This window comes from Boleophthalmus pectinirostris, unplaced genomic scaffold, assembly GCF_026225935.1.
Source record: "Boleophthalmus pectinirostris isolate CB_2022bp ecotype Guang Dong unplaced genomic scaffold, ASM2622593v1 HiC_scaffold_20, whole genome shotgun sequence".
Lineage (NCBI taxonomy): Eukaryota > Metazoa > Chordata > Actinopteri > Gobiiformes > Gobiidae > Boleophthalmus > Boleophthalmus pectinirostris.
The window spans coordinates 941,739-950,014 of record NW_026571153.1 but is presented as its reverse complement, the minus strand read 5'-3'; the positions used below and the strand labels follow the sequence as shown (position 1 = coordinate 950,014).

General features: G+C 43.1%; 1 pseudogene; it reads left to right on the top strand.

Annotated features, from left to right (window-relative positions):
* The window catches only part of LOC129409877 (NLR family CARD domain-containing protein 3-like), a 14,238-nt pseudogene extending 8,287 nt beyond the window's left edge, over nt 1-5,951 (top strand).
* The last annotated feature ends 2,325 nt before the right edge of the window (nt 5,952-8,276 follow it).

Here is an 8,276-nt window from a genome sequence, read left to right as displayed (position 1 = left end):
AGATCAGTGAAGAGATACAGGAGTATTTGAAATCAGACGACAGAGCTCGAGTGCATCTGACTCCTCTGCACTGCTCTGCTCTGGCCTTCATCATGCAGGTTTCTAAGAGCGTCGTGGAAGAACTCGATCTAAAGAGCTACAACACTTCAGAGGAGGGACGGCGGAGGCTCATACCTGCTGTCAGGAGCTGCAGGAAAGCCAAGTAAGTACAGAAATCAAAACCAGCTGTGATGAGCTCTAGTGTTTGTGACCAGTAGGGCTGTAGACGACTATGTCCTGTCAAAAACTCTCTAAACTATTTTCTGCCTCTGTGTATCTGACCCACACTGAACTACCAAGACCACACCTGCAGGGGGAGCTCAGTTTGGACATTTGAAATCTCCACTGAAGCTGTTAAATAGTCATAGTCTGTAGACGCACTGACCTCCTCACTGACAGAAATTTTGGTCGACTAAAGCCTGGTGTCCACTGTGTATTTTTTTGTCTCTTATAAGGTTGTTGGATGTCGTTGGTGTTCACCATCAGTCGTGGCTATGAGTTTGTCTGAGCAAATAGTCTCCAGCTCTGTGTTTCAGTGACAGGTTAACTGAGGGCTCCTTCTCCCGATTTCCAAATTAATACAAAACTCCTCTGGCCTGTCTTTAGTTAACAGTTCTAAATAATTAAAGACGGTCAGACCTGTTGCCGGTGCATGTTAGACTCTGCCAGGGCCGCCCCTGTCACCGGTTCTGATCATTGTTTTTATGGACAGAGTTTCTAGGCGCAGTCAGGGGTCGGAGGGTCCGGTTTGGGGACCACAGGATCATCACTGCTGTTCACAGATGATGTGGTCCTGTTGTCTTCATCAGACCAGGACCTGCAGCTCTGGGACAGTTTGACCCGAGTGTGAAGCGTCTGGGATGACGATCATCTCCTCCAAATCCGAGGTCGTGGTTCTCGATCTGAAAAGACGTCTTGTCGTCTCCCGGCGGGTGGAGAGTCTCTGCCTCAAGTGGAGGAGTTCAAGTATCTCAGGGTCTTGTTCTGAAGTGAGGGGAGGATGGAGCGTGAGATTGACAGGTGGACAGGTGCAGCGTGGGCAGATTGACAGGTGGACAGGTGCAGCGTGGGCAGTGATGCGGTTGCTGTATCAGACCGTTGTGATGAAGAGGAGCTGAGCTGAAAAGGCAAAGCACCTCTGGTCATGATCTCTGGGTAATGACCGAAAGGACCAGATCGCCGATACAAGCGACACAAATGAGTTTCCTCCGCAGGGCGTCCGGGCGTCTCCCTTAGAGACAGAGCTCGGAGCTCGGAGTAGAGCCGCTGCTCCTCCACGTGGAGAGGAGCGTCTGAGGGGAGGACGTCTGTTCTGACGTCTCCTGGACGTCTCCCTCAGGAGGTGTTCATGTCCCACCGGGAGGAGGCCCCGGGGAAGACCCAGGACACACTGGAGGGACTATGTCTCTGGACTGGCCTGGGAACACCTCAGGGTCCCCCCGGAGGAGTTGGAGGAAGTGTCTGGGGTGAAGGAAGTCTGGGAGTCCCTGCTCAGACTGATGCCCCCAAGACCAAGCTCTACATTTGACCTTTGGCCCGGTCTCACTCTGAGACCCACGACTCGCGATTTTTAGCTACAACTCACGAGTTTTTCCACAATCAGAAACCTTTCCTCACAGACGGATGAAATCCCAGTGTAGACACTCATCTTAAGACACCATCGACCAATTAATCCAATAAACAATTAGAGGACTACAGCCCTACAGACCAGTGTGTGACCACAGTCTAATAAGTGTTTGTGTCTTCAGTCTGTCCGACTGCAGAGTGACTGAGGCTTTTCTGAAGCTTCTCTCTTCAGCTCTGACGTTTCCACATTCGTCTCTGACACTTTTGGATCTGAGCAACAGCGACCTGCAGGACTCTGGAGTGAAGCTGCTCTGTGAGGGACTGAGAAGTGCAACCTGCAGACTCACAACACTCAGGTACACCTCACCTGTCACTATATACACACCTCACCTGTCACTATATACACCTCACCTGTCACTATATACACCTCACCTGTCACTATATACACCTCACCTGTCACTATATATACACTCACCTGTCACTATATATACTCACCTGTCATTATATACACTCACCTGTATTATATACACCTGTCATATATATACACCTGTCATTATAATACACTGTCATTATATATACACTCACCTGTCATATATACACCTCACCTGTCATTATATACACTACTCACACCTATACCTCACCTGTCACTATATACACCTCACCTGTCACACTCACCTGTCACTACACCTCACCTGTCACTATATACACCTCACCTGTCATATATACCCCTCACCTGTCACTATATATACACCTCACCTGTCACTATATATACACCTCACCTGTCATTATATACACCTCACCGTCACTATATACACTCACCTGTCACTTATATATATACACCTCACCTTCATCACCTCACCTGTCATATATACAACCTCACCTGTCACTATATACACCTCACCTGTCACTATATACACCTCACCTGTCACTATATACACCTCACCTGTCACTATATACACCTCACCTGTCACTATATATACACCTCACCTGTCACTATATACACCTCACCTGTCACTATATACACCTCACCTGTCACTATATATCATCACTGTCATATATACACCTCACCTGTCACTATATACACCTCACCTGTCACTATATATACACCTCACCTGTCACTATATATACACCTCACCGTCACTATATACACCTCACCTGTCATTATTGACTCTGGTCCTGCATGTTCTCATGACCTGGTGTGTTTCAGGTTGTCTGCTTGTCTTGTGACAGAAAAAGGTTGTGGTTTTCTGGTCTCGGCTCTAAAATCAAACCCGTCTCATCTGAAGGAGCTGGACCTCAGTTATAACCACCTGGAGTCAGGAGAATCAGCCCTGAGTGAACTAAAGAAAGAGCCTCAGTTTAACCTCCTCCAGATTGAGTGAGTTTCACAAACCTCCATCAGCCCTGAGAACCTGGACTGTTTAACAATGTACATGATGTTTTGTTTGCAGTGTGTCTCATGGAGGAAGTCACAGAATGATCCCAGGACCGAAGAAATGTAAGAGAACTTAGACTTATGTAGATTTATTATTTATTATTTCATGTCTTATGTTGCCATGTACAGACTGAACTAGTTCACACACAGATCTGTAAAACTTTAGGATGGTTCATGAAGTCAACACTAATCATACTAAAATCAGCTGACCCACGAACTTATTACCATGAAAACAGACTTCAGGCAAACGGAAGCACAAGTGACTATGTGTCCACATGCGTGTCCACACACGTGTGTGGACACGCGTGTGGACAACGTGTGTGGACATGTGTGGACACGTGTGTGGACACGTGTTCCTTGGTCCTCTCCACTGTGGTCTTTTCTTTGGATAAATGTCCCTTGAGGATGATGTGTGTTGGAAGTTGAGGCCCTCAGACTGAACAAGTTCTTCCTGCGCAGACAGAGTCAGTGATATGAAGTTGGTCCAATCTGCTTCATCAGATGAGAAGCTCTGCTCCAAACTCCTTCAGTGACCCAAACCTAAAACCACCTGTTTAAATCTTCCTCAGAGCAGCTGTTAAACACGGTCCAGACACACACACAGATCTAAAGACCTTTACATGGACCTGACTAGACTCAGGGTGAAACCACCTTTCACAAGTTGATTAAATATGTGATTTTATTTGTGTGTTTGTCCTCCACAGATCTGTGTGAGTTCACCTGGGCCTCGCCCTGTGCAGAGGTGCAGTTTTCAGACCAGCAGAGGGCAGTGTCCCGCTCTGACCAGGGCCCAGACTTGGTGCTGGTGCGAGGGGCACAGGGTTTGAGCGGACGCTGTTACTGGGAGATCGAAGCCTCTGAGCCGTTCAACATCGGAGTAACAAACTGGAGCAGAGAGGAGGACGCAGAGTTTAGACTGGGACTAAACCACAAGTCCTGGAGTTTTGTTTGTTCTGAAGAGGGCTGCTACTGTCTCCATGACAACAAGAGCTTCCCTGTTCCCTCCGTCCACTGCTCACGCTCCAGTCGACTGGCTGTTTATCTGGACCACATGTCCGGGGTTCTCTCCTTCTACAGAGTCTCCACAGACACTCAAAATCTTCTCTTCACTTTCAGAGAGAAATTCACTGATATTCTGTGTGTCGCTGCTGAGCTGAAGAAGAACTCTTTTGCCAAATTTTACCACGACCAAACCAAAGGAGAAAAGCCTGTAACCTAGGGCTGGGAGGTATGGGAAAAAGAAAGAACCTTGTCTTGTTTATTCCCACATATTGATCAATCTCGAGTTTTGATTCGACGTCTTTCCATCTTAGTGAAAACATAGACCAGTGGACGTCCAGCGTAAAGAGCCGCGTCCAGGATCACTGCAGTTTATGTAGAGTTGACAGACTAATAATTCCAGAGAATTCCACATTTTAAGTTTTTTATTTAATGTCCCATCCCTAATACATACAATACTAGTCCATACTTACAAATATATACACATACTTACAATATATACACATATATACACATATATATACACATATATACACATATATACACATATACACATATACAGACTCGTACATGCAAACAACAATAAAAAGACATAATAAGAGTTGAAGAAAAGCTTCCTCACATTACTGAGGAAGTGTCTGATGTGTTCAGCTTGGACTTAAAGCCTTTAAGGGGGATGATGATGATGATGATGATGATGATGATGATGATGATGATGATGATGATGATCTTGTACATATTGTAGCTTTTAGTTTTGCTGCGTGTCCTGTTCACTGTTCTGACACTTTCTTTGGATTTAGTGGAACATTCCAGACAAAACAGCCTCACATGGAGAATAGAAGCTTTTGTACACTCTCACATAAATATTCCACTCGCTGCTGCGTTCCAAACAGGAAGTGAGCTGTTTATGGTTCCATCTACTCTGGTTTCAGTTCATTTTGTATTGAAAAAGGTTTGCCCGTCTCTGTATGAACTCTGTGAACATAAATAACAGACAGGTCAGGGGTTTTTATTCTCTGGTCACACCCGCTGCCGTTAGCACCAGGTTTGACTGACAGCCTTACTAAGCGCCCGCCCCCTGCTAAACCAGCGGCGTGGGCAGGAAGGAGCGTTACCTTCAGCAGCCTCGCTGCTGATCAGAATTCCAAATATGGGCCCATTACTGCAGCCTCGATGAGCTTCATTTGACTGGAGCTGAACACTGTGGGTGACGTCACACTCACTCAGTCTGGGGTGACCAGATTTTATGAATCAAAAACTGGGACACCTTTGTTTGGGATAATTAAGGAAACAGTTGTGCTGTCAGTTCATTCATGACGTGTTCACTGATGTTTAATCTTAGAAGGTGTTTTCAGGTCGACACAGAATCGTGCCGGTTCCAGTTCCCAAACCTAATATTTAACCGACTCACATGTTCACGCCGGAAATCAGAGCATTCAGGAACCGAAAAGTTTGTTCCCAATGGGAACCAAGTAAAAGTTGTTTTGTTGTTGATCATCATAATTACAAAGCTGCTGCGTCTCTGTGATGGTATTTAAAACTTTCACTGACAATTTGAAACAACAACAACAAAAAAATAAAAAATCCTCTGTACAACCTTTAACAGAAGGACAAAGATGATGTGATAACCAGTGTTGGGAAGTTTACTTTTAAAATGTAATCCCCTACAGATTACAGATTACATACTCCAAAATGTAGTTTGTAACGTAATCCATTAAATTACTTAAAGTGAGTAATGTAATCTGATTACTTTGGATTACTTGATTTGCTGTAGAGAAGCAAAGACGAGGAAACTTAACTGTATTAAAAATATTATTGATAAAAGAGGAGGAAACACGTCCACGCAGCATGGTCCTGTTAAATCCTGTTTTAGTCTTGGTTTAGACCTGGTTTAGATCTAGTTTAGACCTGGTTTAGTCTTCCTGGTTTAGCAATGAGTGGAATTACCGAAATAAATAAATAAATAAATAAAATAAAATAAAAATAACGTGAAAACAGTAAAATCCCGACGTGTAATCCATTTATTTCAACAAAGTAACTGTAATCCAATTACCACTCACTGAAACAGTAACTGTAACTGAATACAGTTACTCATCATTTGTACTCTGATTACTCCAGTACATGTAATCTGTGTATGTGATCTGGTTCCGTGAGGTTCTAGGCTGTTCTAGTTCTTCATCACATGTCCTGTTCAGTCAATAATCTGAAATAATTTAACTATCTCGTTCAATTAAATGTCAGTTAATTAAATCTCATTAAATAAATACACATTAATACTATTTACAGGCGGCAAGTAACAATATTCACGTAATAACTTTTCTGTAAAGTGCATTAATAAGTACAACATAGAAACACTAGTGAGACGCATTTGAAACACTCATTAAAATGGCTTAAGCGTGACTCTTAATTAGCCTCATTTATCAGACGGTTTCACTTCGTAGAAACTGTGTGACCTCGCAGCATTAGGATTCTTTCGCGCGACGGTAGGCGGGGACTTTTTTTATTGACCCAATCGCTGCTGTTTGTTCGTGATGTATATAATGCTCCGCTAACAGGACTAACTGGTGTATTAAGCTTTTCTCAAATCCTGTAGGATAAAATCTTGATCAAATTCACCAAACATTCTCTTTGTTCCGGCTTTAAATCCTCGGGGATTTGGGGGAATCGTTGACAACACAGAATGTCTGTCTCTTCTCTGACTGGCTGGTGCCTGAACTCACACTTCAGGGTTCTTGTAAACGTCTAGTGTTTTCTGATTCTTGACCGAGTCACTGGAGAGAAATGAAATTGAACAGAGGCACTAGGTGGCGCCAGACTGACTCGCTCTTAAATGCATTAGACAAGTAATATAAAAAGGACACAGTGGTCTGTAATGAGCACGAATGCACACGAGAAAACATGATGACGTCACATCAGCCATTTTGGTCGGCAAAAAGCGTCCGTATCAACATCGTCATTATCGACATCGTCAACAGTTATCGACGAGTTTTAACTTTTCGATGATGAACTCAGGTCCAAACTATTAAATGAAAAACCTTCTTTAAAAAAAGACGAGCGGCACCACTGACTTTTTGTCAACCAGACGCTGAGCGCGTGCAGAAAATCCCGACGTAAACAAAAACGGTACTAACAGTTTACTGCATAAACAAACAGACTCAGTTTTCCGCGGTGGTTTAGTTGGATTATTATATTATTATTATTGATCCGTGGAGCAGACGCAGGAGGCTCGTGTTGGGCGTCACGTGACTTGACGTGTTTTCACGTGCAGGTGAAATGGGAAAATATATGTAAATATATATGTAAATAAATGTCTTTTACACAGTTTAGACACGTTTTATGACCTGGGTCACATTAGACTGAGGAACTTAAAGAGGAACTGTCAGGACGGAACATCTGATTTATTATGTGAAGGACAAAACATGAAACAAAGTCCCAAAATCTGGTTTTTTCAGACAAAAGACACAAAAATGAGACAAACTGAGTCAGATGTGAAGCAGCCGCAGGAATCACAAATGTTCAAATCATTTCATATTGTCACGTAAAACTTTTGTCTCTAGACTCACAGAGGGAAGAGGAAGCACGAACTTTACTCAAGTAACAGAAGAACAGCTGCCCAACGTAACGTGAACGACACCTGCAGACGGGTTTTACACAAGCACAACTTTCCAACCAGGAAAATAAATAGAAACATCAGGAAAACGAGTGTCCAATAGGAACTTTGTTTTGGTCCAAACTTTGCCAAAGAGTGTCGTGAGTCAAAACGTGTCCGTAACAATTAAAAAAGTCGCTCTAAGTGCAGATATTTCTAAGTTAAATGGAAAATGACACATGTTGGTCTGTGTCATTGTGCATCTCTTGCTCTTTTTATTTTCAGGTTTATTTGAGTCCAAATCCAAACGTAATAAACCCCATGGAAATACAAAATATGTGATGTGTCTCTGTGCACCAGTCAAGTCATCGGGACATTGCCCTTTTTTTGTTTTGTTTTGAGGCGATAAGAAGATTTTGAGTTTACTTACAGATTTGATATTTTGCATTTTTGTTGCCAAGGCCCGAAATGAAGCTTTTTTTATATCCAAAAAGTTGTTTCTACATGTTTGTGTGAGGTTTGAAAAAAAAAAAAGGATGTGTAATGGTTCATTAGAGGTAAAACGGGGAGTGTTTACTGATAAAATGTACTAAAAATTCCACTTTGGTCTGGAAGGAAAAAAAGAAAAGAAAATGTCAGTTATGTAGA